This window comes from Heptranchias perlo, chromosome X, assembly GCF_035084215.1.
Source record: "Heptranchias perlo isolate sHepPer1 chromosome X, sHepPer1.hap1, whole genome shotgun sequence".
Classification (NCBI taxonomy): domain Eukaryota; kingdom Metazoa; phylum Chordata; class Chondrichthyes; order Hexanchiformes; family Hexanchidae; genus Heptranchias; species Heptranchias perlo.
In genome coordinates this window covers 25420280-25446614 of record NC_090370.1, presented here as the reverse complement: position 1 = coordinate 25446614, position 26335 = coordinate 25420280, and the positions used below count along the sequence as shown (strand labels likewise).

The 26335-nt window shown below is 45.0% G+C and overlaps 1 long non-coding RNA gene and 1 pseudogene across 1 annotated transcript in view; one reads left to right on the top strand and one right to left on the bottom strand.

Annotated features, from left to right (window-relative positions):
• LOC137307103 (uncharacterized) overlaps window positions 1-18223 on the bottom strand; it is a 91737-nt gene extending 73514 nt beyond the window's left edge. Inside the window, exons 1-2 of the long non-coding RNA XR_010959036.1 lie at window positions 18052-18223; window positions 17591-17676 (exon numbers count right to left, since the gene is read on the bottom strand). This is a non-coding gene — a long non-coding RNA (uncharacterized lncRNA). The remainder of the gene's footprint in view (window positions 1-17590; window positions 17677-18051) is intronic.
• The window catches only part of LOC137306989 (histone H2AX-like), a 127066-nt pseudogene that overhangs the window by 95430 nt on the left and 5301 nt on the right, over window positions 1-26335 (top strand).

Here is a 26335-nt window from a genome sequence, read left to right as displayed (position 1 = left end):
ATTCTGTATCTGACAGTCTCTGGTACTGTGTGTGAGTGTGGGGTTAATTCTGTATCTGTCAGTGTCTGATACTGTTTGTGAGTGTGGGATTCATTCTGTATCTGTCAGTCTCTGCAACTGTATGTGATTGTGGGATTCATTCTGCATCTGTCAGTCTCTGATACTCTGTGTGAGTGTGCAATTCATTCTGTATCTGTCAGTCTCTGAAAATGTATGTGAGTGTGGGATTCATTCTGTATCTGTCAGTCTCTGGTACTGTATGTGAGTGTGGGATTCATTCTGTATCTGTCAGTCTCTGGTACTGTGTGTGAGTGTGGGATTCATTCTGTATCTGTCAGTCTCTGGTACTGTGTGTGAGTGTGGGATTCATTCTGTATCTGTCAGTGTCTGATACTGTGTGTGAGTGTGGGATTCATTCTGTCTCTGTCAGTCTCTGTAACTGTATGTGAGTGTGGGATTCATTCTGTGTCTGTCAGTCTCTGATACTGTGTCTGAGTGTGGGATTCAATCTGTATCTGTCAGTCTCTGATAATGTGTGTGAGTGTGGGATTCATTCTGCATCTGTCAGTCTCTGATACTGCGTGTGAGTGTGGGATTCATTCTATATCTGTCAGTCTCTGGTACTGTGTGTGAGTGTGGGATTCATTCAGTATCTGTTGGTCTCTGGTATTGTGCGTGAGTGTGGGATTCTTTCTTTTTCTGTCAGTCTCTGATACTGTGTGTGAGTGTGGGATTCTTACTGTATCTGTCAGTCTCTGATACTGTGTGTGAGTGTGGGATTCATTCTGTATCTGTCAGTCTCTGATACTGTATGTGAGTGTGGGATTCATTCTGTATCTGTCAGTCTCTGGTACTGTGTGTGAGTGTGGGATTTATTCTGTATCTGTCAGTCTCTGATACTGTATGTGAGTGTGGGACTCATTCTGCATCTGTCAGTCTCTGGGACTGTGTGTGAGTGAGGGATTCATTCTGCATCTGTCAGTCTCTGATACAGTGTGTGAGTGTGCAATTCATTCTGTATCTGTCAGTCTCTGAAAATGTATGTGAGTGTGGGATTCATTCTATATCTGTCAGTCTCTGGTACTGTGTGTGAGTGTGGGATTCATTCAGTATCTGTTGGTCTCTGGTATTGTGCGTGAGTGTGGGATTCTTTCTTTATCTGTCAGTCTCTGATACTGTGTGTGAGTTTGGGATTCATTCTGCATCTGACAGTCTCTGTTACTGTGTGTGAGTGTGGGATTCATTCTGTATCTGTCAGTCTCTGGTACTGTGTGTGAGTGTGGGATTCATTCTGCATCTGTCAGTCTCTGATACAGTGTGTGAGTGTGGGATTATTTCTGTATCTGTCAGTCTCTGGTACTGTATGTGAGTGTGGGATTCATTCTGTATCTGTCAGTCTCTGGTACTGTGTGTGACTGTGGGATTCATTCTGTTTCTGTCAGTCTCTGATACTGTGTGTGAGAGTGCAATTCATTCTGTATCTGTCAGTCTCTGATACTGTGTGTGAGTGTGGGATTCATTCTGTATCTGTCAGTCTCTGGTACTGTGTGTGAGTGAGGGATTCATTCTGCATCTGTCAGTCTCTGATACAGTGTGTGAGTGTGGGATTCATTCTGTATCTGTCAGTCTCAGATAATGTGTTTGAGTGTGGGATTCATTCTGCATCTGTCAGTCTCTGGTTCTGTGTATGAGTGTGGGATTCATTCTGCATCTGTCAGTCTCTGACAATGTATGTGAGTGAGGGATTCATTCTGTATCTGTCAGTCTCAGGTACAGTGTGTGAGTGTGGGATTCATTCTGCATCTGACAGTCTCTGATACTGTGTGTGAGTGTGGGATTCATTCTGTGTCTGTCAGCCTCTGGTACTGTATGTGAGTGTGGGATTCATTCTGTATCTGTCAGTCTCTGATACTGTATGTGAGTGTGGGATTCATTCTGTGTCTGTCAGTCTCTGATACTCTGTGGGAGTGTGGGATTCATTCTGTATCTGACAGTCTCTGGAACTGTGTGTGAGTGTGGGGTTAATTCTGTATCTGTCAGTGTCTGATACTGTTTGTGAGTGTGGGATTCATTCTGTATCTGTCAGTCTCTGCTACTGTATGTGATTGTGGGATTCATTCTGCATCTGTCAGTCTCTGATACTCTGTGTGAGTGTGCAATTCATTCTGTATCTGTCAGTCTCTGAAAATGTATGTGAGTGTGGGATTCATTCTGTATCTGTCAGTCTCTGGTACTGTTTGTGAGTGTGGGATTCATTCTGTATCTGTCAGTCTCTGGTACTGTGTGTGAGTGTGGGATTCATTCTGTATCTGTCAGTCTCTGGTACTGTGTGTGAGTGTGGGATTCATTCTGTATCTGTCAGTGTCTGATACTGTGTGTGAGTGTGGGATTCATTCTGTATCTGTCAGTCTCTGGTACTGTGTGTGAGTGTGGGATTCATTCTGTGTCTGTCAGTCTCTGATACTGTGTGTGAGTGCGGGATTCAATCTGTATCTGTCAGTCTCTGATAATGTGTGTGAGTGTGGGATTCATTCTGCATCTGTCAGTCTCTGATACTGCATGTGAGTGTGGGATTCATTCTCTATCTGTCAGTCTCTGGTACTGTGTGTGAGTGTGGGATTCATTCAGTATCTGTTAGTCTCTGGTCTTGTGCGTGAGTGTGGGATTCATTCTGTATCTGTCAGTCTCTGATACTGTGTGTGAGTGTGGGATTCATTCTGTATCTGTCAGTGTCTGATACTGTGTGTGAGTGTGGGATTCTTTCTTTTTCTGTCAGTCTCTGATACTGTGTGTGAGTGTGGGATTCTTACTGTATCTGTCAGTCTCTGATACTGTGTGTGAGTGTGGGATTCATTCTGTATCTGTCAGTCTCTGATACTGTATGTGAGTGTGGGATTCATTCTGTATCTGTCAGTCTCTGGTACTGTGTGTGAGTGTGGGATTTATTCTGTATCTGTCAGTCTCTGATACTGCATGTGAGTGTGGGACTCATTCTGTATCTGTCAGTCTCTGGTACTGTGTGTGAGTGAGGGATTCATTCTGTATCTGTCAGTCTCTGATACAGTGTGTGAGTGTGGGATTCATTCTGTATCTGTCAGTCTCTGATACAGTGTGTGAGTGTGGGATTCATTCTGTATCTGTCAGTCTCAGATAATGTGTGTGAGTGTGGGATTCTTACTGTATCTGTCAGTCTCTGATACTGTGTGTGAGTGTGGGATTCATTCTGTATCTGTCAGTCTCTGATACAGTTTGTGAGTGTGGGATTATTTCTGTATCTGTCAGTCTCTGGTACTGTATGTGAGTTTGGGATTCATTCTGTATCTGTCAGTCTCTGATACAGTGTGTGAGTGTGGGATTCAGTCTGTATCTGTCAGTCTCAGATAATGTGTTTGAGTGTGGGATTCATTCTGCATCTGTCAGTCTCTGGTTCTGTGTACGAGTGTGGGATTCATTCTGCATCTGTCAGTCTCTGACAATGTATGTGAGTGAGGGATTCATTCTGTATCTGTCAGTCTCAGGTACAGTGTGTGAGTGTGGGATTCATTCTGCATCTGACAGTCTCTGATACTGTGTGTGAGTGTGGGATTCATTCTGTATCTGTCAGCCTCTGGTACTGTATGTGAGTGTGGGATTCATTCTGTATCTGTCAGTCTCTGATACTGTATGTGAGTGTGGGATTCATTCTGTGTCTGTCAGTCTCTGATACTCTGTGGGAGTGTGGGATTCATTCTGTATCTGACAGTCTCTGGTACTGTGTGTGAGTGTGGGGTTAATTCTGTATCTGTCAGTGTCTGATACTGTTTGTGAGTGTGGGATTCATTCTGTATCTGTCAGTCTCTGCTACTGTATGTGAGTGTGGGATTCATTCTGCATCTGTCAGTCTCTGGTACTGTGTGTGAGTGTGGGATTCATTCTGTATCTGTCAGTCTCTGGTACTGTATGTGAGTGTGGGATTCATTCTGTATCTGTCAGTCTCTGATAATGTGTGTGAGTGTGGGATTCATTCTGCATCTGTCAGTCTCTGATACTGCATGTGAGTGTGGGATTCATTCTATATCTGTCAGTCTCTGGTACTGTGTGTGAGTGTGGGATTCATTCAGTATCTGTTAGTCTCTGGTATTGTGCGTGAGTGTGGGATTCTTTCTTTTTCTGTCAGTCTCTGATACTGTGTGTGAGTGTGGGATTCTTACTGTATCTGTCAGTCTCTGATACTGTGTGTGAGTGTGGGATTCATTCTGTATCTGTCAGTCTCTGATACTGTATGTCAGTGTGGGATTCATTCTGTATCCGTCAGTCTCTGGTACTGTGTGTGAGTGTGGGATTTATTCTGTATCTGTCAGTCTCTGATACTGTATGTGAGTGTGGGACTCATTCTGTATCTGTCAGTCTCTGGTACTGTGTGTGAGTGAGGGATTCATTCTGCATCTGTCAGTCTCAGATAATGTGTTTGAGTGTGGGATTCTTTCTTTATCTGTCAGTCTCTGATACTGTGTGTGAGTGTGGGATTCTTACTGTATCTGTCAGTCTCAGATAATGTGTTTGAGTGTGGGATTCATTCTGCATCTGTCAGTCTCTGTTTCTGTGTACGAGTATGGGATTCATTCTGCATCTGTCAGTCTCTGACAATGTATGTGAGTGAGGGATTCATTCTGTATCTGTCACTCTCAGGTACAGTGTGTGAGTGTGGGATTCATTCTGCATCTGACAGTCTCTGATACTGTGTGTGAGTGTGGGATTCATTCTGTATCTGTCAGCCTCTGGTACTGTATGAGAGTGTGGGATTCATTCTGTATCTGTCAGTCTCTGATACTGTATGTGAGTGTGGGATTCATTCTGTGTCTGTCAGTCTCTGATGCTCTGTGGGAGTGTGGGATTCATTCTGTATCTGACAGTCTCTGGTACTGTGTGTGAGTGTGGGGTTAATTCTGTATCTGTCAGTGTCTGATACTGTTTGTGAGTGTGGGATTCATTCTGTATCTGTCAGTGTCTGCTAATGTATGTGAGTGTGGGATTCATTCTGCATCTGTCAGTCTCTGATACTCTGTGTGAGTGTGCAATTCATTCTGTATCTGTCAGTCTCTGAAAATGTATGTGAGTGTGGGATTCATTCTGTATCTGTCAGTCTCTGGTACTGTGTGTGAGTGTGGGATTCATTCTGTATCTGTCAGTCTCTGGTACTGTGTGTGAGTGTGGGATTCATTCTGTATCTGTCAGTATCTGATACTGTGTGTGAGTGTGGGATTCATTCTGTATCTGTCAGTCTCTGTAACTGTATGTGAGTGTGGGATTCATTCTGTGTCTGTCAGTCTCTGGTACTGTGTGTGAGTGTGGGATTCATTCAGTATCTGTCAGTCTCTAATACTGTGTGTGAGTGTGGGATTCTTACTGTATCTGTCAGTCTCTGATACTGTGTGTGAGTGTGGGATTCATTCTGTATCTGTCAGTCTCTGATACTGTCTGTGAGTGTGGGACTCATTCTGTATCTGTCAATCTCAGATACTGTATGTGAGTGTGGGATTCATTCTGTATCTGTCAATCTCTGGTACTGTGTGTGAATGTTGGATTCATTCTGTATGTGTCAATCTCTGATACTGCAGGTGAGTGTGTGATTCATTCTGTACCTGTCAGTCTCTGATCCTGTGCGTGAGTGTGCAATTCATTCTGTGTCTGTCAGTCTCTGGCACAGTGTGAGAGTTTGGGATTCATTCAAGTTCTGTCAGTCTCTGGTACTGTGCGTGAGTGTGGTATTCATTCTGTATCTGTCAGTCTCTGGTACTGTGTGTGAGTGTGGTATTCATTCTGTATCTGTCAGTATCTGATACTGTATGTGAGTGTGAGATTAATTCTGGATCTGTCAGTCTCTGGTACTGTGTGTGAGTGTGGGATTCATTCTGCATCTGTCAGTCTCTGATGCTGTGTGTGAGTGTGGTATTCATTCTGTATCTGTCAGTCTCTGGTACTGTGTGTGAGTGTGGGATTTATTCTGTATCTGTCAGTCTCTGGTACTGTATGTGAGTGTGAGATTAATTCTGGATCTGTCAGTCTCTGGTACTGTGTGTGAGTGTGGGATTCATTCTGTGTCTGTCAGTCTCTGATACTCTGTTGGCTGTGGGATTCATTCTGCATCTGACAGTCTCTATCACTGTGTGTGAGTGTGGGATTCATTCTGTATCTGTCAGTCTCTGGTACTGTGTGTGAGAGTGGGATTCATTCTGCATCTGTCAGTCTCTGATACAGTGTGTGAGTGTGGGATTATTTCTGTATCTGTCAGTCTCTGGTCCTGTATGTGCGTGTGGGATTCATTCTGTTTCTGTCAGTCTCTGATACTGTGTGTGAGCGTGCAATTCATTCTGTATCTGTCAGTCTCTGATACTGTGTGTGAGTGTGGGATTCATTCTGTATCTGTCAGTCTCTGGTACTGTGTGTGAGTGTGGGATTCATTCTGCATCTGTCAGTCTCTGGTACTGTGTGTGAATGTGGGATTCATTCTGTATGTGTCAATCTCTGATACTGCAGGTGAGTGCGTGATTCATTCTGTACCTGTCAGTCTCTGATCCTGTGCGTGAGTGTGCAATTCATTCTGTGTCTGTCAGTCTCTGGCACAGTGTGAGAGTTTGGGATTCATTCAAGATCTGTCAGTCTCTGGTACTGTGCGTGAGTGTGGTATTCATTCTGTATCTGTCAGTCTCTGGTACTGTGTGTGAGTGTGGTATTCATTCTGTATCTGTCAGTATCTGATACTGTATGTGAGTGTGAGATTAATTCTGGATCTGTCAGTCTCTGGTACTGTGTGTGAGTGTGGGATTCATTCTGCATCTGTCAGTCTCTGATGCTGTGTGTGAGTGTGGTATTCATTCTGTATCTGTCAGTCTCTGGTACTGTGTGTGAGTGTGGGATTTATTCTGTATCTGTCAGTCTCTGGTACTGTATGTGAGTGTGGGATTCATTCTGCATCTGTCAGTCTCTGATACAGTGTGTGAGTGTGGGATTCATTCTGCATCTGTCAGTCTCTGGTACTGTATGTGAGTGTGGGATTCATTCTGTATCTGTCAGTCTCTGGTACTGTGTGTGAGTGTGGGATTCATTCTGCATCTGTCAGTCTCTGATACAGTGTGTGAGTGTGGGATTCATTCTGTATCTGTCAGTCTCTGGTACTGTTTGTGAGTGTGGGATTCATTCTGTATCTGTCAGTCTCTGGTACTGCATGTGAGAGTGGGATTCATTCTGTATCTGTCAGTCTCAGATAATGTGTTTGAGTGTGGGATTCATTCTGCATCTGTCAGTCTCTGGTTCTGTGTGTGAGTGTGGGATTCATTCAGTATCTGTTCGTCTCTGTTGCGTGAGTGTGGGATTATTTCTTTATCTGTCAGTCTCTGATACTGTGTGTGAGTGTGGGATTCTTACTGTATCTGTCAGTCTCTGATACTGTGTGTGAGTGTGGGATTCATTCTGTATCTGTCAGTCTCTGATACTGTATGTGAGTGTGGGATTCATTCTGTATCTGTCAGTCTCTGGTACTGTGTGTGAGTGTGGGATTCATTCTGTATCTGTCAGTATCTGATACTGTATGTGAGTGTGAGATTAATTCTGGATCTGTCAGTCTCTGGTACTGTGTGTGAGTGTGGGATTCATTCTGCATCTGTCAGTCTCTGATACTGTGTGTGAGTGTGGGATTCATTCTGCATCTGTCAGTCTCTGATACTGTGTGTGAGTGTGGGATTCATTCTGTATCTGTCAGTCTCTGGTACTGTGTGTGAGTGTGGGATTCATTCTGCATCTGTCAGTCTCTGATACTGTGTGTGAGTGTGGGATTCATTCTGCATCTGTCAGTCTCTGATACAGTGTGTGAGTGTGGGATTCATTCTGTATCTGTCAGTCTCTGGTACTGTATGTGAGTGTGGGATTCATTCTGTATCTGTCAGTCTCTGGTACTGTGTGTTAGTGTGGGATTCCTTCTGTATCTGTCAGTCTCTGATAATGTGTTCGAGTGTGGGATTCATTCTGTATCTGTCAGTCTCAGATAATGTGTTTGAGTGTGGGATTCATTCTGCATCTGTCAGTCTCTGGTTCTGTGTGTGAGTGTGGGATTCATTCTGTATCTGTCAGTCTCTGGTACTGTGTGTGAGTGTGGGATTCATTCTGCATCTGTCAGTCTCTGATACTGTGTGTGAGTGTGGGATTCATTCTGCATCTGTCAGTCTCTGATACAGTGTGTGAGTGTGGGATTCATTCTGTATCTGTCAGTCTCTGGTACTGTATGTGAGTGTGGGATTCATTCCGTATCTGTCAGTCTCTGGTACTGTGTGTTAGTGTGGGATTCCTTCTGTATCTGTCAGTCTCTGATAATGTGTTCGAGTGTGGGATTCATTCTGTATCTGTCAGTCTCAGATAATGTGTTTGAGTGTGGGATTCATTCTGTATCTGTCAGTCTCTGATACTCTGTGTGAGTGTGCACTTCATTCTGTATCTGTCAGTCTCTGAAAATGTATGTGAGTGTGGGATTCATTCTGTATCTGTCAGTCTCTGGTACTGTGTGTGAGAGTGGGATTCATTCTGTATCTGTCAGTCTCTGGTCAGGTGTATGAGTGTGGGATTCATTCTGTATCTGTCAGTCTCTGGTACTGTGTGTTAGTGTGGGATTCATTCTGTATCTGTCAGTCTCTGGTACGATGTGTGAGTGTGGGATTCATTCTGCATCTGTCAGCCTCTGGTACTGTGTGTGAGAGTGGGATTCATTCTGTATGTCAGTCTCTGGTGTGGTTGGTCAGTGTGGGATTCATTCTGCATCTGTCAGTTCCTGGTACTGTGTGTGAGTATGGGATTCATTCTGTTTCTGTCAGTGTCTGGTACTGTGTGTGAGTGTGGGATTCATTCTGCAGCTGTCAGTCTCTGGGACTGTGTGTGAGTGTTGGATTCATCCTGTATCTGTCAGTCTCTGGCACTGTGTGTGAGTGTGGGATTCATTCTGTGTCTGTCAGTCTCTGGTACGGTTTGTGAATGTGGGATACATTCTGTATCTGTCAGTCTCTGGTACTGTGTGTGAGTGTGGGATTCATTCTGTATCTGTCAGTCTCTGGTAAGGTGTATGAGTGTGGGATTCATTCTGTATCTGTCAGTCTCTGGTACTGTGTGTTCGTGTGGGATTCATTCTGTATCTGTCAGTCTCTGGTACTGTGTGTTCGTGTGGGATTCATTCTGTATCTGTCATTCTCAGGTGCTGTGTGTGAGTGTGGGATTCATTTTGTATCTGTCAGTCTCTGGTACTGTGTGTTAGTTTGGGATTCATTCTGCATCTGTCAGTCTCTGGTACAATGTGTGAGTGTGGGATTCATTCTTTGTCTGTCAGTCTCTGGTACTGTGTGTTAGTGTGGGATTCATTCTGCATCTGTCAATCTCTGGTACTGTGTGTGAGTGTGGGATTCATTCTGTATCTGTCAATCTCTGGTCCTGTGTGTGAGTGTGGGATTCATTCTGTATCTGTAAGTCTCTCATACTGTGTGTGAGTGTGGGATTCATTCTGTGTCTGTCAGTCAGTGGTACGATGTGTGAGTGTGGGATTCATTCTGTATCTGTCAGCTTTGGTGCTGTGTGTGAGTGTGGGATTCATTCTGTATCTGTCAGTCTTTGGTGCTGTGTGTGAGTGTGTGGGATTCATTCTGTATCTGTCAGTCTTTGGTGCTGTGTGTGAGTGTGGGATTCATTCTGTATCTGTCAGTCTTTGGTGCTGTGTGTGAGTGTGGGATTCATTCTGTATCTGTCAGTCTTTGGTGCTGTGTGTGAGTGTGGGATTCATTCTGTATCTGTCAGTCTTTGGTGCTGTGTGTGAGTGGGATTCATTCTGTATCTGTCAGTCTCTGGTACTGTGTGTGAGTGTGGGATTCATTCTGTATCTGTCAGTCTTTGGTGCTGTGTGTGAGTGTGGGATTCATTCTGTATCTGTCAGTCTTTGGTGCTGTGTGTGAGTGTGTGGGATTCATTCTGTATCTGTCAGTCTTTGGTGCTGTGTGTGAGTGGGATTCATTCTGTATCTGTCAGTCGCTGGCACTGTGTGTGAGTGTGGGATTCATTCTGTATCTGTCAATCTCTGGTACTGTGTGTTAGTGTGTGATTCATTCTGTATCTGTCAATCTCTGGTACTGTGTGTGAGTGTGGGATTCATTCTGCATCTGTCAGTCTTTGGTGCTGTGTGTGAGTGTGGGATTCATTCTGTATCTGTCACTCTCTGGTGCTGTGTGTGAATGTGGGATTCATTCTCTATCTGGCAGTCTCTCGGACTGTGTGTGAGTGTGGGATTCATTCTGTATCGGTCAGTCTCTGGTCCTGTGTGTGAGTGTGGGATTCATTCTGTATCTGTCACTCTCTGATCCTGTGTGTGAGTGAGGGATTCATTCTGCATCTGTCAGTCTCTGATACTGTGTGTGAGTGTGGGATTCATTCTGTATCTGTCAGTCGCTGGTACTGTGTGTGAGTGTGGGATTCATTCTGTATCTGTCAGTCTGTGGTACTGTGTGTGAGTGCAGGATTCATTTTGTATCTGTCAGTCTCAGGTACTATGTGTGAGTGTGGGATTCATTCTGTATCTGTCAGACTCTGGTACTGTTTGTGATTGTGGGATACATTCTGTATCTGTCAGTCTCTGGTACTGTGTGTGAGTGTGGGATTCATTCTGTATCTGTCAGTCTCTGGTACTGTTTGTGAATGTGGGATACATTCTGTATCTGTCAGTCTCTGGTACTGTGTGTGAGTGTGGGATTCATTCTGTATCTGTCAGTCTCTGGTAAGGTGTATGAGTGTGGGATTCATTCTGTATCTGTCAGTCTCTGGTACTGTGTGTTCGTGTGGGATTCATTCTTTATCTGTCATTCTCTGGTACTGTGTGTGAGTGTGGGATTCATTCTGTATGTGCCAGTCTCTGGTGCTGTGTGTGAGTGTGGGATTCATTCTGTATCTGTCAGTCTCTGGTGTGGTCGGTCAGTGTGGGATTCATTCTGTATCTGTCAGTCTCTGGTGTGGTCGGTCAGTGTGGGATTCATTCTCTATCTGTCAGTCGCTGTTACTGTGTGTGAGTGTGGGATTCATTCTGTATGTGTCAGTCTCTGGTGTGGTTGGTCAGTGTGGGATTCATTCTGTATCTGTCAGCGTCTGGTACTGAATGTGAGTGTGGGATTCATTCTGTATCTCTCTGTCTCTGGTACTATGTGTGAATGTGGGATTCATTCTGCACCTGTCAGTCTCTGGTACTGTGTGTGAGTGTGGGATTCATTCTGTACCTGTCACTCTCTGATACTGTGTTTGCGTTTCGGATTCATTCTGTATCTGTCAGACTCTGGTCCCATGTGTGAGTGTGGGATTCATTCTGCATCTGTCAGTCTCTGGTACTGTGTTTGAGTGTGTGATTCATTCTGTATCTATCAGTCACTGGTGCTGTTTGTGAATGTGGGATTCATTGTGTATCGGTCAGTCTCTGGTACTGCGTGTGAGTGTGGGATTCATTCTGTTGCTTTCAATCTCAGCTGCAGTTTTGGAGTGTGGGATTCATTCTGCATCTGTCAGTCTCTGATACTGTGTGTGAGTGTGGGATTCATTCTGTATCTGTCAGTCTCTGGTACTGTGTGTGAGTGTGGGATTCATTCTGCATCTGTCAGTCTCTGATACTGTGTGTGAGTGTGGGATTCATTCTGCATCTGTCAGTCTCTGATACAGTGTGTGAGTGTGGGATTCATTCTGTATCTGTCAGTCTCTGGTACTGTATGTGAGTGTGGGATTCATTCTGTATCTGTCAGTCTCTGGTACTGTGTGTTAGTGTGGGATTCCTTCTGTATCTGTCAGTCTCTGATAATGTGTTCGAGTGTGGGATTCATTCTGTATCTGTCAGTCTCAGATAATGTGTTTGAGTGTGGGATTCATTCTGCATCTGTCAGTCTCTGGTTCTGTGTGTGAGTGTGGGATTCATTCTGTATCTGTCAGTCTCTGGTACTGTGTGTGAGTGTGGGATTCATTCTGCATCTGTCAGTCTCTGATACTGTGTGTGAGTGTGGGATTCATTCTGCATCTGTCAGTCTCTGATACAGTGTGTGAGTGTGGGATTCATTCTGTATCTGTCAGTCTCTGGTACTGTATGTGAGTGTGGGATTCATTCCGTATCTGTCAGTCTCTGGTACTGTGTGTTAGTGTGGGATTCCTTCTGTATCTGTCAGTCTCTGATAATGTGTTCGAGTGTGGGATTCATTCTGTATCTGTCAGTCTCAGATAATGTGTTTGAGTGTGGGATTCATTCTGTATCTGTCAGTCTCTGATACTCTGTGTGAGTGTGCACTTCATTCTGTATCTGTCAGTCTCTGAAAATGTATGTGAGTGTGGGATTCATTCTGTATCTGTCAGTCTCTGGTACTGTGTGTGAGAGTGGGATTCATTCTGTATCTGTCAGTCTCTGGTCAGGTGTATGAGTGTGGGATTCATTCTGTATCTGTCAGTCTCTGGTACTGTGTGTTAGTGTGGGATTCATTCTGTATCTGTCAGTCTCTGGTACGATGTGTGAGTGTGGGATTCATTCTGCATCTGTCAGCCTCTGGTACTGTGTGTGAGAGTGGGATTCATTCTGTATGTCAGTCTCTGGTGTGGTTGGTCAGTGTGGGATTCATTCTGCATCTGTCAGTTCCTGGTACTGTGTGTGAGTATGGGATTCATTCTGTTTCTGTCAGTGTCTGGTACTGTGTGTGAGTGTGGGATTCATTCTGCAGCTGTCAGTCTCTGGGACTGTGTGTGAGTGTTGGATTCATCCTGTATCTGTCAGTCTCTGGCACTGTGTGTGAGTGTGGGATTCATTCTGTGTCTGTCAGTCTCTGGTACGGTTTGTGAATGTGGGATACATTCTGTATCTGTCAGTCTCTGGTACTGTGTGTGAGTGTGGGATTCATTCTGTATCTGTCAGTCTCTGGTAAGGTGTATGAGTGTGGGATTCATTCTGTATCTGTCAGTCTCTGGTACTGTGTGTTCGTGTGGGATTCATTCTGTATCTGTCAGTCTCTGGTACTGTGTGTTCGTGTGGGATTCATTCTGTATCTGTCATTCTCAGGTGCTGTGTGTGAGTGTGGGATTCATTTTGTATCTGTCAGTCTCTGGTACTGTGTGTTAGTGTGGGATTCATTCTGCATCTGTCAGTCTCTGGTACAATGTGTGAGTGTGGGATTCATTCTTTGTCTGTCAGTCTCTGGTACTGTGTGTTAGTGTGGGATTCATTCTGCATCTGTCAATCTCTGGTACTGTGTGTGAGCGTGGGATTCATTCTGTATCTGTCAATCTCTGGTCCTGTGTGTGAGTGTGGGATTCATTCTGTATCTGTAAGTCTCTCATACTGTGTGTGAGTGTGGGATTCATTCTGTATCTGTCAGTCAGTGGTACGATGTGTGAGTGTGGGATTCATTCTGTATCTGTCAGCTTTGGTGCTGTGTGTGAGTGTGGGATTCATTCTGTATCTGTCAGTCTTTGGTGCTGTGTGTGAGTGTGTGGGATTCATTCTGTATCTGTCAGTCTTTGGTGCTGTGTGTGAGTGTGGGATTCATTCTGTATCTGTCAGTCTTTGGTGCTGTGTGTGAGTGTGGGATTCATTCTGTATCTGTCAGTCTTTGGTGCTGTGTGTGAGTGTGGGATTCATTCTGTATCTGTCAGTCTTTGGTGCTGTGTGTGAGTGGGATTCATTCTGTATCTGTCAGTCTCTGGTACTGTGTGTGAGTGTGGGATTCATTCTGTATCTGTCAGTCTTTGGTGCTGTGTGTGAGTGTGGGATTCATTCTGTATCTGTCAGTCTTTGGTGCTGTGTGTGAGTGTGTGGGATTCATTCTGTATCTGTCAGTCTTTGGTGCTGTGTGTGAGTGGGATTCATTCTGTATCTGTCAGTCGCTGGCACTGTGTGTGAGTGTGGGATTCATTCTGTATCTGTCAATCTCTGGTACTGTGTGTTAGTGTGTGATTCATTCTGTATCTGTCAATCTCTGGTACTGTGTGTGAGTGTGGGATTCATTCTGCATCTGTCAGTCTTTGGTGCTGTGTGTGAGTGTGGGATTCATTCTGTATCTGTCACTCTCTGGTGCTGTGTGTGAATGTGGGATTCATTCTCTATCTGGCAGTCTCTCGGACTGTGTGTGAGTGTGGGATTCATTCTGTATCGGTCAGTCTCTGGTCCTGTGTGTGAGTGTGGGATTCATTCTGTATCTGTCACTCTCTGATCCTGTGTGTGAGTGAGGGATTCATTCTGCATCTGTCAGTCTCTGATACTGTGTGTGAGTGTGGGATTCATTCTGTATCTGTCAGTCGCTGGTACTGTGTGTGAGTGTGGGATTCATTCTGTATCTGTCAGTCTGTGGTACTGTGTGTGAGTGCAGGATTCATTTTGTATCTGTCAGTCTCAGGTACTATGTGTGAGTGTGGGATTCATTCTGTATCTGTCAGACTCTGGTACTGTTTGTGATTGTGGGATACATTCTGTATCTGTCAGTCTCTGGTACTGTGTGTGAGTGTGGGATTCATTCTGTATCTGTCAGTCTCTGGTACTGTTTGTGAATGTGGGATACATTCTGTATCTGTCAGTCTCTGGTACTGTGTGTGAGTGTGGGATTCATTCTGTATCTGTCAGTCTCTGGTAAGGTGTATGAGTGTGGGATTCATTCTGTATCTGTCAGTCTCTGGTACTGTGTGTTCGTGTGGGATTCATTCTTTATCTGTCATTCTCTGGTACTGTGTGTGAGTGTGGGATTCATTCTGTATGTGCCAGTCTCTGGTGCTGTGTGTGAGTGTGGGATTCATTCTGTATCTGTCAGTCTCTGGTGTGGTCGGTCAGTGTGGGATTCATTCTGTATCTGTCAGTCTCTGGTGTGGTCGGTCAGTGTGGGATTCATTCTCTATCTGTCAGTCGCTGTTACTGTGTGTGAGTGTGGGATTCATTCTGTATCTGTCAGTCTCTGGTGTGGTTGGTCAGTGTGGGATTCATTCTGTATCTGTCAGCGTCTGGTACTGAATGTGAGTGTGGGATTCATTCTGTATCTCTCTGTCTCTGGTACTATGTGTGAATGTGGGATTCATTCTGCACCTGTCAGTCTCTGGTACTGTGTGTGAGTGTGGGATTCATTCTGTACCTGTCACTCTCTGATACTGTGTTTGCGTTTCGGATTCATTCTGTATCTGTCAGACTCTGGTCCCATGTGTGAGTGTGGGATTCATTCTGCATCTGTCAGTCTCTGGTACTGTGTTTGAGTGTGTGATTCATTCTGTATCTATCAGTCACTGGTGCTGTTTGTGAATGTGGGATTCATTGTGTATCGGTCAGTCTCTGGTACTGCGTGTGAGTGTGGGATTCATTCTGTTGCTTTCAATCTCAGCTGCAGTTTTGGAGTGTGGGATTCATTCTGCACCTGTCAGTCTCTGGTACGATGTGTGAGTGTGGGATTCATTCTGTATCTGTCAGTCTCTGGTACTGTGTGTGAATGTGGGATTCATTTTGCATCTGTCAGTCTCTTGTACTGTGTGTGAGTGTGTGATTCATTTTGTGCCTGTCAGTCTCTGGTTCTTTGTGTGAGTGTGGGATTCATTCTGTATCTGTCAGTCTCTGGTGCTGTGTGTGAGTGTGGGATTCATTCTGTTTCTATCAGTCTCTGGTACTGTACGTGAGTGTGGGATTCATTCTGCATCTGACAGACTCTGGTACTGTGTGTGAGTGCGGGATTCATTCTGTATCAGTCAGTCTCTGTCGCTGTGTGTTATTCTGGGATTCATTCTGTATCTGTCAGTCACTGGTACTGTTTGTGAATGTGGGATTAATTGTGTATCGGTCAGTCTCTGCTACTGTGTGTGAGTGTGGGATTCATTCTGTATCTGGCAGTCTCTGGTACGATGTTTGAGTGTGGGATTCATTCTCTATCTCTCTGTCTCTGGTACTGTATGTGAATGTGGGATTCATTCTGCATCTGTCAATCTCTGGTACTGTGTGTGAGTGTGGGATTCATTCTGTATCAGTCAGTCTCTGTCACTGTGTGTTATTCTGGGATTCATTCTGTGTCTGTCAGTCACTGGTCCTGTTTGTGAATGTGGGATTAATTGTGTGTCGGTCAGTCTCTGCTACTGTGTGTGAGTGTGGGATTCATTCTGTATCTGGCAGTCTCTGGTACGATGTTTGAGTGTGGGATTCATTCTCTATCTCTCTGTCTCTGGTATTGTGTGTGAATGTGGGATTCATTCTGCATCTGTCAATCTCTGGTACTGTGTGTGAATGTGGGATTCATTCTGTGTCTGTCAGTCACTGGTCCTGTGTGTGAGTGTTGGATTAATTCTGAAGCTGTCAATCTAAGCTACTGTGTTTGAGCTTGGGATTCATTCTGTATCTGTCAGTCTCTGGTACTCTGTGTGAGTGCGGGATTCATTCTGTATCTGTCAGTCGCTGGTACTATGTGTGAGCATGCGATTCTTACTTTACCTCTCAGTCTCTCGTGCTTTATGAGAGTGTGGGATGAACTCGGTATCAGTCAGTCCTTGGTGCTATATGCCTGTGTGGGATTCATTCTCTATCTGTCATCTCTGGTACCATACTTGTGTGTGGGATTCACTCTATGTCTGGCAACCTCTCATGCTGGATGTGAGTTTGGGATTCCTTCTGCTTCTGTCAGTCTCTGGTATGGTGTTTGAGTGTGGGATTCATTCTGTGTCTGTGTGTCTCTGTACTGTATCTGTGTGTGAGATTCATTCTGTATCTGTATATAATTATTCGCTCAGATTACGTTATGGTGTTCAATACTGTAACTTTAATACCTTCATGTTGAAATATTTTTTTCTCATTTTGTCGTTGGTAAATATGGATACACTTTAGGATTTGATGCTGGAGGTTTTAAATCAGATAATTTGTTTGCTTTTTGGACTCCTATTAAATCTGTATCTCTGTGAGTAATATTGTGAATGATAATGTATCTTTAAAACTGATATTTTTGAATTGGTATATAATGTGTGGATGAGTCTGTACTAAATTAATTGATACTGCATCTTTAAATTTATTTTATAAGATTTTTCGACTCATGTGTCATGTGTATCTCAGTCTGTGCAAATAGAATTGATGCTGTATCTTTAAATCTCATACTATGAGTGTATTATAAACTGGTATCTAATTTGTTTCTCAGGTTACACTGTCACAGCATTTCTCAAACTGATACTGTACATGAGTTTTGGACTTGCAATTTGTATCTCTTCATATGCTATTCGAATGGATACTGCATGAATTAAACTCAAGTGTGTGTGAGAGTTCTGGGCGAGTATTCAATTTGAATCTCGGGGTATCTGGTATTTAATTCATGGCTAATGTTGCCCTTTTGTGAAATGGACAAACTGAAAGCGTGACTTTGGACTGGGATTTTTGTATCTTCATGTCAGCGGGACTGAGTTCGGGGGAAATGGAAACTGCGTCTGCCTCACCTGCTCTGTTTGACTGTTGGATTGAAAATGTGTCTCTGGAACCTGGGATCAGTGTGGGACTGACCACTTCTGCTGTCTGAGACTGTGGACCTGATGGCCTGTCTGTGTCTCTGTGCTCTGTGAATGATAATATACCTACTGTGTGTGAGAAGGAGCTGGCTGCACTGTTCCTTTGCCTCGGGTGGAGGAAACTTCACATTCATTCTGGATCCTTCAATGGTTTGCCTGTGGAAAGAAACGTATCTCTTGTAACTCAAGAACAGGTGAGGTAGAAAATACAAAAGTGATCAGTTTAATATCTCTGTTAATAATTATTTTGAATATCCACAAATGAAAACCAGTGATACAAAGAGTGTCAGTGTCTGACTCCACTGCAGTACTGCAGCACTCAGCTTCTGTATACCAGGTGTGTTGGGCGATTTTAAAACAATTTAGTGATATCCAGACACAACCCAACCCCTGCACTGATCCATGAATGGGACTACCCGATGGGGAGGGGACTTTGTACCGGTCAGGTTTCTAATCCCCTCTCCCATGGGATTAACCGTTCAACTGAAAGCAAAGAGCTGCTGTTTAAAATGTGTCCTTCACACTTCTCACCTGGTGCCTGCAACAGATGCTCTTTGTTTCACTCCCCACGTCCTGACTGTCCGGCTCTGTTTCCACTGTTCACTGTCCAATAACAATAAACAGGGTGAGACTGGAAATAAACCAGGAACATTCCCCACTGGTTTGGGGAGAGAAAGCAGCAATGGTTTTAACACCAGGTTCTTCCCATTCTCTCTCCCTCACCCTGGACACACCCTGCACACACACAGCCCGAGAATGACATCTCCATTCCCCCCCCCTCTCACTCCATGTTCCGGGACCAGTTCCTGATCCACTCCGCCTCTTACAAACAGCCCCCGGACTCCCCCTGACCTTCCCCCGGACTCAATGCCGATCTCTGAGCCCATCTGCGGACACGGTCCCGAAGCGATGAGCTGCTGTAACGAGGCTGCTCTTTGCTCCCTTCCCCCGGGGGCCGTGATCTCTCCATTCCCGGCTGTTTTTAACCATCTTCTTCCGCTCACTGAGGGAATGTCGCCCACAGGCCGAGCTGGGGGGCGGGGGGGAGCGCGCATGCGCTCTTCTGCTCACCAGAAAACAGCGCTGGGGGCGGGGCTGAGTCACGCATGCGCAGATATCTGGTTTAATTCGCAATACAAAAATCGATGGAAACTTTCCCCAATTGGAATTTTTCAGAGTCTGAGCAAAGGAAGTGGGGGAAAGGTCAGAGGGAATGGGGTCCACAGGCAGTGCAGGAACAGGCACCAGAATGGGAAACAGATGGGATTCCACCAGTGCCTGACGCTTGAATCCAGACTGACTTTACAATCTCCAACTATTAAACTGGATGTTTCCATCCCTGCTGTTTCTCTCGGTATCTTTTGATGGTAAATAGACTTTCAGAGATAAAGTGGGACGTTTTGAAATGAGCCAATGGGTTCTGTTCATTCTTGGCCCCTTTACCGATTAAGTTACGTGTGACTCCGAAACTGAAGGCAGGATTTCTCAAACCAATCCTGGAGAAACATGGGAGAAACGTTGGAGTCGGTGTATTTGCTGGTACTGTGCAGGATTCATACCTGACAGCAACAGTCCCAGGTTAATATAATCAGAGTGAGACTCTCGGTCACTGAGAGTAATCGCGAACGGATCTGATTTGCAAAACCGAATATGGTACAACAGGCAAGACAGTGTTAAATTCGGCCCACATTGATTTTCTCACTCTCTGCACTGTCGCTGACTGTTGGATTAATAGTGTGTCCGTCTTTGGTATATCAGTGAGAGATAAGAATGCATCTTCTGTCTCTCCAACGGGATTTTCTGCATAAAACGCAACTTTACAGGTCAGACTGGAACTGATACTGTGGCGCTGTGCCTCTCCGCTCGCTCTGTGATCGTATCTGTCTCTCTTTCTCTCCCGCTCTGATGCTGCATATGAAGGTTGGATGCAGCTGTTGGGGTTGATATGAACACAATGAAGTGTAAGATTGAAAGTGTGTATGTGTGTGTGTCTCTCTCTCTGGTGCTGGACATGAAGGTGGGATACTGTCTGATATAAAACAGAGAGAATGGGGTGTCCGGGCCTCACTGTAACTGGGGATGGGTTCGGCTCCACTCCCAGTTCATGGTCATTTTCTTTTCACAGATTCAGGGCGAGAGTCTCTGTGAGACGGTAACACTGGCGGAGAAACTCCGCGTCACAACTCAACCCCAACACATGAGATTCTCCAAATCAGCTGGAATAAGGTGTTTGTGAAATGCTGAACCCGTCTGGGAGGGGATGTGTGGGGAGATAGAATCGGGAGTGGGACTGAAATGGAAGCAGGCGGGTTGACTCGTTATAGAAGGGACTGTATTTCGGCAGGAATATTACTGACTGTTAATTGTAACGGGGCTTATTTAAAAGCTCCGGGTTCCTGGGAATCCTTGAATATGAAGCCCGAGTCTGCAAGGGTTTGTGCGGACCGCTGTCTTTCGGTTCTATTATCAATAAACGGTTCGAAATTGCCGGTGGAGAAAGCTGGAGGTGGAGCTGGAAGATCAGAGGCCGCTCTCCGCCCTGTCCATCACTCTGTCTCCTCCCCTCCCGCCCTCTCTATTTGATCCCCATGTGGAACCAACGCGGGGAGGTGGACTCGAAACACGGTGTATTTGTCAATAAGGCGAAAGGCGAATCATATTTCTGTTCTCCTGGGGACCAGGCCGTTCACTGTTATTTGTTTCTGTACAGAGTTACATTTCAGTGATTCCCCAGTGAGTTTGATGCGTTATGTAAATAATCCAACAAAATAGAACAGAAACGGAGCGAAGCGCTGAATCCCACAGATGTTGAAAGGTTAGTCGAGCAGTTCTGGTGATGCTTTACGAGCCCAGCATGGCAAGTAGTTGAAATAAATACAAGAAATCTGGTGATGTGTGGACTGGGGTCCATAAGTTACCGTTTAAAGTACCGGAATGTGGTCGGTGCACCGACTCCAGTCCCATTAATACCTCATCTCGTCCACAACGAGACAAAAGCAGCTCAAAGCAACACTGGTAGCATGATATCAGCGTCTCCCTTCAGACAGTAACCAGTCCTTTCACAGATACAGTGGGTGGCTCTGAAAAGAGCCTTTACATCGAGTTACATCGAAACTACGGCACAGAAACAGGCCATTCGGCCCAATTGCTCTGATGCCGGCGTTTCTGCTGCTCACGCGCCTCCTCCTTCCGTACTTCATCTAACCCTATCGGCATATCCTTCTATTCCTTTCTCTCTCATGTGCTGATCTATCTTCCCCTTAAATGCATCAATACTATTGGCCTCAGCTATCCTGAGAAACCCTATCATTATCTTTAAAAATTTTATCAGGTCAACCGTCAGCCTTCACTTTTCTACTGAAACGAGACCCAGTCTGCTCAGCCTTTCCTGATAAGAATATCCTTTCATTTCTGGTATCATCCTTGTGAATCTTATTTGCATCTTCTCCAATGCCCCTATGTCTATAATATGGAGACCAGAACTGTTCGCACTATTCCAAATGTGGTCGAACCAAGATTCCATACTCGTTTAACATAACTTCTTAGCTTTTCAATACTATCCCTCTAGAAATGAATCCTAGTGTTTGATTTGCCTTTTTATCACCAGCGTCGCTACTTTCAGTAATTTGTTCATCTGCACCATGAGATCCCTTTGCTCCTCTATCCCGTTTAGACTCTTATTATCCAAACAGTATGTGATCTCCTTATTCTTCATTCTGCAAGTTTATTAATGTCCTCTTGAATTTTGACACATTCTTCCTTTGTATTAAAGACATCCCCCAATTTGATGTCATCGGCAAATTTTGAAATTGTACATCCGATTCCGGAATCCAAATCATTATTGTAAATTGTGAAGAACAGTGTTCCCAGCACCGATTCCTGTGGAACTCCACTTCCCAACTATTGCCAGTCAGAGTACCGACCCTGGACCTCTATTCTCGGTTTTCTGTTTTGTAGCCAGCTTCCGATCCATTCTAAAACCTGTCCACGTGCTCTGAACTTCGCCATGAGTCTACAATGCGGTACATTATCGAAGGCCTTCGGAAAATCCAAATATATCACATCTACAACATGAACCTAGTCTATCTGTTCCTTCTTCAAATGATTTAATAAGTTTGGTCCTGTTATTAGATTAAATCTTTGTTTTATGTGTTCATGGGATGTGGGCGTCGCTGGTGAGGCCGGCATTTCATCCCCATCCCTAATTGCCCTTGAGAAGGTGGTGGTGAGCCGCCTTCTTGAACCGCTGCAGTCTGTGTGGTGAAGGTTCTCCCACAGTGCTGTTAGGAAGGGAGTTCCAGGATTTTAACCCAGCGACGATGAAGGAACGGCGATATATTTACAAGTCGAGATGGTGTTTGACTTGGAGCAGAACGTGCAGGTGGTGTTGTTCCCATGTACCTGCTGCTCTTGTCCTTCTAGGTGGTAGAGGTCGCGGGTTTGGGAGGTGCTGTCGAAGAAGCCTTGGCGAGTTGCTGCAGTGCATCCTGTGGATGGTACACACTGCAGCCACAGTGTGCCGGTGGTGAAGGGAGTGAAGGTTTAGGGTGGTGGATGGGGTGCCAATCAAGCGGGCTGCTTTGTCCTGGATGTTGTCGAGCTTCTTGAGTGTTGTTGGAGCTGCACTCATCCAGGCAAGTGGAGATTATTCCATCACACTCCTGACTTGTGCCTTGCAGATGGTGGAAAGGCTTTGGGGAGTCAAGAGGTGAGTCACTCGCCGCAGAATACCCAGCCTCTGACCTGCTCTTGTAGCCACAGTATTTATATGGCTGGTCCAGTTAAGTTTCTGGTCAATGGTGACCCCCAGGATGCTGATGGTGGCGATGGTAATGCCGTTGAATGTCAAGGGGAGGTGGTTAGACTCTCTCTTTTTGGAGATGGTCATTGCCTGGCATTTGTCTGGCGCGAATTTTACTTGCCACTTATGAGCCCAAGCCTGGATGTTGTTCAGGTCTTGCTGCATGCGTGCTCAGACTGCGAATGGAACTGAACACTGTGCAGTCATCAGCGAACATCCCCATTTCTGACCGTATGATGGAGGGAAGGTAATTGATGGAGCAGCTGAAGATGGTTGGGCCTCGGACACTGCCTTGAGGAATTCCTGCAGCAATGTCCTGGGGCTGAGATGATTGGCCACCAACAACCACTTCGATCTTCCTTTTTGCTAGGTATGACTCCAGCCACTGGAGAGTTTTCCCCCTGATTCCCATTGACATCAATTTTACGAGGACTCCTTGCTGCCGCACTCGGTCAAATGCTGCCTTGATGTCAAGGGCAGTCACTCTCACCTCACCTCTGGAATTCAGCTCTTTTGTCCATGTTTGGACCAAGGCTGTAATGAGGTCTGGAGCCGAGTGATCCTGGCGGAACCCAAACTGAGCATCGGTGAGCAGGTTATTGGTGAGTAAGTGCCACTTGATAGCACTGTCGAAGACACCTTCCATCACTTTGCTGATGATTGAGAGTAGACTGATGGGGCGGTAATTGGCCGGATTGGATTTGTCCTGCTTTTTGTGAACAGGACATACCTGGGCAATTTTCCACATTGTCGGGTAGATGCCAGTGTTGTCGCTGGACTGGAACAGCTTGGCTGGAGGCGCAACTAGTTCTGGAGCACAATTCATCAGCACTACAGCCGGGTTGTTGTCGTGGCCCATAGCCTTTGCTGTATTCAGTGCACTCAGCCGTTTCTTGATATCACGTGGAGTGAATCGAATTAGCTGAAGACTCGCTTTTCTGATGGTGGGGATATCGGGAGGAGGCCGAGATGGATCATCCATTCAGCACTTCTGGCTGAAGATGGTTGCAAACGCTTCAGCCTTGTCTTTTGCACTCACGTGCTGGACTCCGCCATCGTTGAGGATGGGGATGTTTACAGAGCCTCCACCTCCCGTTATGTGTTTAATTATCCACCACCATTCACGACTGGATGTGACAGGACTTCAGAGTTCAGCATAGTTCCCCTTTCGCAGGACCTGTGAACACGGCGCACATGGAACTGCAGTCCTGCCCAGGATGAGCGAAACTTGGTCTTGGCCCGATCTTTACCGCCGGATTTTCCTCTTCCAGGCATTTCCACAATCTCACAAACACTTTCACAAAGAATGAAGAAATCTTCCCTAACTCGCCTTCTTATACCTTCTGGAGGAATACAGTGGGGCCACTTTTGATGGGTCTCTCTCAGACTGTTTACACTGCCCCCTCACCCTCCCTGGTACTCTATCTTTCAACTGCTGTAATATTGTCCTTTAGCAATATTGCTACTCCTCCTCCTTTCCCTACTTCTCTGTCCTTTCTAAAGATCTTATAAACTTGAATATTAAGCTGCCATTTGTGCCCAGTTGGCAGTCAGGTCTCCGTAATAATTTAATGAAATTATTTAACTTTACTTGATGGCTGATGTGAATTGCGGCAAAGTGTATTTCCACTGGTCAAGTATTGCAGGGATCGACGATCTCTTCAGTCCGATATCAGGTGAACAATTACTGGCTGTTGTGTAATTTCCATTGATTGGGGCTTGGCGTCATCGACTGGACGGAAATGGGAACTGCAGCAGAGCGAGAAAGGATCCGTCAGAAACCAGTTTAAATGAAGTACAAAATGCAACAGCCTGCAGTGCCTGTTCAGGATCTGATGGTTGGGAACTATTTTGTTGATGGCTATTTTTAGCGATGGTGGTATAGTGGTGAGTATAGCTGCCCCGGGTTCGATCCCCGGCGATTGCAATTAATCTACTTTCTTCAGAACCTCCAAATGTGTTGCCGTTCAGCTGGATTTTGTTCCCCAATCACAAACGGGTATAATTAGAGAGAAATGTTTTCAACGATGATTTATTTTCCCTATAGAATGAATGGAGGAAAAACATACTGGAAATCGTGAGTTGCCAAGGGTCTAATGAGAGTGAGGAAGGCAAATGAAATGTTAGTCTTTATTGCAAGGGTGTTGGAATATAAGAATAAGGAGGACTTGCTGCAATTTTACTGTGAGGAGATAGTGTGTAAAATTGGCCGACATTCGCTGGAGTTTAGAAGAAAGAGAGGTGATCACATTGCAATGTATAAAATTCTTAGCCGGCTTGACAGTGTAGATGCTGAGAGGCTGATTCCCCTGGCTGGAATGTCAAGAACTAGAGGTCATATTCTCAAGATAAGGGGTCGGCCATTTAGGACCGACATGAGGAAAAAATTCTTCACTCAAAGTGTTGTGAATCTTCGGACATCTCTCACCCACAGGACTTTGGACGCTCAGTCGTTGAGTATATTCAAGTCTGAGATCGATCGAGTTTTGGATTTTAGGGGAATCAAGGGATATGGGGATGGCGGGAAAGTGGAGTTGAGGTCGAAGATCAGCCATGGTCTGATTGAATGGCGGAACATGCTCGAGGGGCCGTCGGGCCGACTCCTGCTTCTATCTGTTCTATTCTTATGTAGAGAACCTTCTATCCCAGTGTGCTGACGAAACTAAGTTAGGTGGCACAGTAAGCATTATAGATGGGAGCAGAAAGTTGCAAAGGGACATTGATAGAATAAGTGAGTGGGCAAAACAGTGGCAGATGGATTTCAACGTGGGAAAGTGTGAGGTCATCCACTTGGGACCTTAAAAAGATAGATCCGAGTATTTTCTAAATGGCAAGAAGATAGGAACTGTGGGGGAGGAGAGAGATTTAGGGGTCCAAGTACAGAATTCACTAACAATATAAGGTGAAATGGAGATTAAATTTTGATCTTTATCTCAAGGGAACTGGAATAAAAAGGAGTGGAAGTTATGTCACAGTTATACAGAGCTCTGGTTAGACCTCATTTCGAGAACTGTGTTCAGTTCTGGGCACCGCACTCTCGATAATGGCTTGGAATGAGAAGGGGTTTTTCTCTTTGTGATTCTCTGTGATGGGAGGGAATAGGAAAGGGTTTGGTCTGTTTGGATTTTTTTCCAGTGGCAGTGAATGAGAAGGGGTTTGGTCCATTGGGATTCCTTCTGCGTGCTCTTGCATTGATACGGAGACCTGCATGTTGCCAAATTGCTTTGTGTTTAACTTTGTGCCCCCTCGTTTGAACCCTAAAAAGAAAAGCATAAATGTAATGGAACATGGAGAGGAAATTCGTCAGATATCAGGTTATTAGCGGAGCTTATGTGTAACGAGTAAGGATGGGTGATACGAGAACAAGGGGGCATAATCTTAGAATAAGGGGCTGCTCTTTCAAAACTGAGATGAGGAGAAACTTCTTCACTCAGAGGATAGTAGGTCTGTGGAATTTGCTGCCCCAGGAAGCTGTGGAAGCTACATCATGAAATAAATTTAAAACAGAAATAGACAGTTTCCTTGAAGTAAAGGGAATTCGGGGTTACGGGGAGTGGGCAGGAAATTGGACATGAATTTAGATTTGAGGTTCGGATCAGATCAGCCATGATCTTATTGAATGGCGGAGCAGGCTCGAGGGGCCGATTGGCCTACTTCTGCTCCTATTTCTTCTGTTCTTATGTTCTTATAGGGCAGGTAACTGCTCGCCAGAGAATGCCGAGCCGGATTGGCAATATCAGCTCACTGCCATTAGATGGGTACGGTCACAATACAAACCCAAGAAAATCAAATGAACCATAACTGGACATTAAATAAGAAAATGGCAAATATATATTTCATAAAGAGATAAAATGTCACGGGCAGTTTTGTGGTCAGAAGTCGTGATTGCGTGACATTGATTGGTTGAATGTTGGACTGAAGTTTACATTCACATTTTTATTCGGTAATTCCCGTTGGGCGGATGACAGGCAGTCATTTCATTCTGTGGAGCGATGACTTGTTCCAGTGGAATGG